Source organism: Nothoprocta perdicaria, unplaced genomic scaffold (assembly GCF_003342845.1).
Source record: "Nothoprocta perdicaria isolate Ctin4 unplaced genomic scaffold, notPer1 scaffold_252, whole genome shotgun sequence".
In the NCBI taxonomy this organism is placed as follows: Eukaryota; Metazoa; Chordata; class Aves; order Tinamiformes; family Tinamidae; genus Nothoprocta; species Nothoprocta perdicaria.
In genome coordinates, this window is record NW_020455480.1 from 410,523 (window position 1) to 414,599 (window position 4,077).

Genomic DNA, 4,077 nt, shown 5'->3' on the forward strand with positions numbered 1-4,077 from the left:
GCTGTGGGTGCGTGCGGGTGTGGTCGTGATTTCGGCTCCTGGTGTGTGCGGGTGTGCTCCAGGTTCCGGCTCCATGTGTTTGCGGGTGTGCTTGTGATTTTAGCTCATGATGCGTGTAGGTGTGCTTGTGTTTTCAGGTAGAGTGTGATCTCAGCTAGTTGGTTTTGCTCGTGGCTTTGGTTCTTGCTTTTTCATGTTGTGTACAACTTGAAGGCTTTCTCCCAACTGCAAGGAATTAAAAAATAAAAAGGCAGGTGAGCTGGGACTATTTTTATAACTAATTTTGATCTGCTCAAAGGTTTGCTGAGGGTGGTGAAAGGGAGTCCTGCCTTATATGAAGAAGCAGTGTTGACTGCTGGTATTTCAACCCTGGAATTGAACCATGTGTGGTGGTTGTCGTGCAAGTGCCCTGGTACACAGTGCGGGTAGAGCATTATGTCCAGGGCCAGCTATTCTAACCGTCTGCCTCTTCACGATGCTGTTGCAGAGAGCAAGAGGTTTCACACTGATGGCACTGTCAGCTCTCAGCAATTATCTTGGTTAACCTCTAGGCAGATCAATTATCYGTTCTGACAAGGGATATGATATTAATACCCAGTTGTGTTGGTTTACTTACAATAGCTCTTCGGTACTTTTCTATGGTATCACAACACGTCTTCATCAGATGGTGAGTGGGCTTAATTAGGCGAAGTATAGGTTTTATTTTTGATTTCTATGACTACTTAATCTAATGGAAACACATTATCTGCTCCGAGGTCTGCAGTTTTCCATTTGTAATTATTGCTGCTCTTAATTGATGGTGCATAGGGGTTGTAGCTGCAATATGGGAGTTGAAATATGGTGCCTTTCTTAAGTACAGCTTCTGATATGGTACTGTTAAAGAGTCTGCGCCCTTATATTCTTAAGCAGATGGACTCCCATTTTTGATTTATTGGGTACCTGGCTTCTGTCAAAGGAAGAAGGAAATTCTTTGGAGCTAAGGAGCATTTGGTGGCATAGAGACTATGTATTACGAAGCTTATCATGTCATTTTGTGTTGGAATTCAGAGTACTGAAATGCCTGCATATAGTGGCTGGAAGCTGTTGGCGTAATGGAAGCAAAACAGCTTACAAATTTCCTAAATGATGCCTGGCATTTATGACTAAAACCTCACATTTCAGGACATGCAGATGGTTAGGAAAGAACAGCTTGGAGGGATGGGCTAATAGAAAATTATTAATTGTAGCAGATTTTTGCACCCCGCGGTGTCTGTTTTTGCAGAGGGGCCCTGGGTGGCAGGGCGGCAGTCGTGAGGGCACGTGGCCGCTGGGCAGGGTCTGTGCGGCTGCGGGTGGGCACAGGCAAGGGCGCGTGCCCGCGGCAGCCATCCTGCTTGGACAGGGGGTGACCTGGGGGCTTTCTGCCTGCTGGGGCTGGCAAGGAATGTCTGCAGAGCTCCTGCAGAGCAGCTCGGTGCATTCCAGTTACGTGGGAATAGGAGCATATATATCCACACAGACACTGCCATATATATATATATATATTAAAAATATATGTGTGTTTCAGGTATTTTTGGGGGGTCCTAACGTCTCCGTGAGAAGAAACCTGTGGGTTTTGCCTTTTCCTGCTTCTGCCAGCAGAGGGAACAGATGTAAAAGTGCTAAATGTTTCTTTTTCCCCTCTCCCCTGTTGGTGGCTGCCCAGGAGGCCGAGGCAGCTGAGCTCAGCGCCGGCGGCCGGGGCTCTGGCAGCGCTGCCTCGCGGAGCAGCCGAGCAGCGTGTGGGGCGCCTGCCTTGCGGCCCCGCGCAGCCTCTCCCGCGCGCCCAGCACCGCAGGGCAGGGCGGCTCCCCCCGCAGGGGCTGCCGTTGWGCCCGAGCTGCCTCGGTGATGGCGAGAAGCTGAGCGCTCTTCCCCCAGCCTCTTACAGGGTGACTGATCAGATAATGTTCTCTAAGCAAATGCACAAATAACATGAATTGGGGTTGGCACTGAGCAGTGAGGTGTAAAAAAAGCAATTTGAGGTGTTCTAAGAAAATGCCAGAGCCTCGAAGATGTGATTGCTTGCCGGAAAGCCATCCGCACAGCACGGAGCTGCAGCAGTCATTGCGACTGCTCCTGGTGAGGCAGCTGCCCAGAGGAGAGCCCAAGGGTGATCTTGTTGGTAGAGCGTTGGAGTTGACWGGAGAGAATGAGTCTGCAGACTCCCTGTGCAATCCTGAGCTGATCCCTTCTTCTCCTTCACGTGTGGCATCTCAGCAGTACAAATCCTGGCCTGATGCTCTAAGTGTGCCGGGCGGGAAGCGGTTGCCGGCGAGGGCGAGCGCCGTGGCCTCCCCGCGCAGAGGAGGCAGTTCGATGAGCGCCGCTGCGCACGCGTGCAGCGCTCCGAGGCGGCCGCGCCGCCCTGCTCCCAGCGCGCTGCCCTYGCAGCCGGCGCCGCGGTGGGAAGCTGGGCAGCCCGTGAGCGGAGGCCGCAGGGTCCTGGGCTCCTGCCTGGGAGGCAGGAGCCTCCCTCGCTTGGCCCTGCCTTGCAGCCGAGGCTGCGGTGCTGCTGCCTCGCYTCTGTGCAAGCAGCCCCGAGTACCGCAGATGATATCGGAGATGGCAGCCTTGCGTTTCTGCTCCATTTCCCTGCAGCCTCTGCCTCCTCCCTCTCCCTCCGTAACGTTCATTAGGCACAAAGAGAGGCCAGGCTGGAGCGCTCAGCAGAGGTGGTGAGCGAGGCCCAAATAACCTCGGTGCCAAAAGCAGCGAGCTTGTAGCCCCTCGCCGCCTCTCGCAGGAGTAATGAGCCCTCACCTCTGTGGCCCAGCCACCCCGAGTAATACAGCTATTCCTCGTTAGCACTGCGGAGTCCACATCTGTCTCCTTTACGAGGTCTGTTTATATTGGGAAGCTTCTAGGGGAAGCTCTTTATTGTTAAAAATAAAAGCCAGGTTATCGGAGACCTGGGAATTCYGTGCATGAGGCTTTGTAGTATTTAAAAATGGCAGAACTTTCAAGTGTAATGGATTGCCCAGGCACAGCCCCCGTGGATTTTCCTGGCATGCGGCTCGGTGTTGCAGCAAGTGGCTGGTTACAGAGCGGGGGAGCAGGAGGCAGGCGGCACGAGGCGCAGCGTGCGGGGAGGCCTGAGGCCCTAGCGCAGCCTCCCCGCTCCGCGGGCGCAAGCACAGCCCCGAGCAAGGGCTGTGCTGCTGCAGCCCTGCTACGGACTGCACGGGTGCCTTGCAGAGGGCCCGCACGCACGCGCGCCTTGTAAGACTGGTCCAGCCCTCGCCTGAAGGACATCCCCTTGCCAGGCTTTGCAGGTGCACTTAACGAGAGGGCTTGTACCTGACCAGGCTTGGCTCTTTGAGCTCCTCTTCCCCGCCTGGCCAAAGAGCGAATCCTTCTCAGCACGAGGACCCCGTGGAGAGGCGAGGACCCAAGGGGCGGGSGGGCGGGAGGGAGGTCGCTGCTCGTAGCCCCCACGAAGGAGGAGAGGGCGACAGGAGGGTTGGCAGTGTGAGCCGCGGCGCGTGAGGCGTTGGCAAGGCGAAGGCCCGGAGGGCGCTGCGCTCGTGCTCGGGCTGTGCTTTCCCCAGGCTTTGCCCTGGAGGTGCTGCGCTCAGCAAACYGTATTTGGGAAGCGCCGCTGCGCTGGCTGCGCGCCGGCAGCAGACCTTGCTGCGTTTCTTGCATTCCTGTGAGCGGCCTGGGAGGGCAGAGCAGCAGCAGAGGCTCCCTGGCAGGCGCAGGGGTCSCTGATAGCTGCCTGCTCCCTTCCCGAAAGACTCTGCGCTCCTACTTGTGTCGTTCCATGCCTCCTTGGCCGTAGTTGGGCTCTGCTTTGGGGAGGTGCCTGCACCCTGAAAAGCATGTTAATGCTTAAATCAGTGCAATGGTCTGGGAATAATGTCAAGTTTAAAGGACCTCTCGTGAAAAGAGCACAGCAGGGACCTGGCTGAAGAGTTCTCTTATCCCTTTAAATGCACGCTGCTTCCTGGGTTTTCATCAGCAGCCAGCTTCATGCTAGCTAATCCATTAGGACGTGATTTTAGCTGCTGTCTGGATGGGGTGGGAAGAAAGGCGAGGAGCTTGCACCTTCTCCCG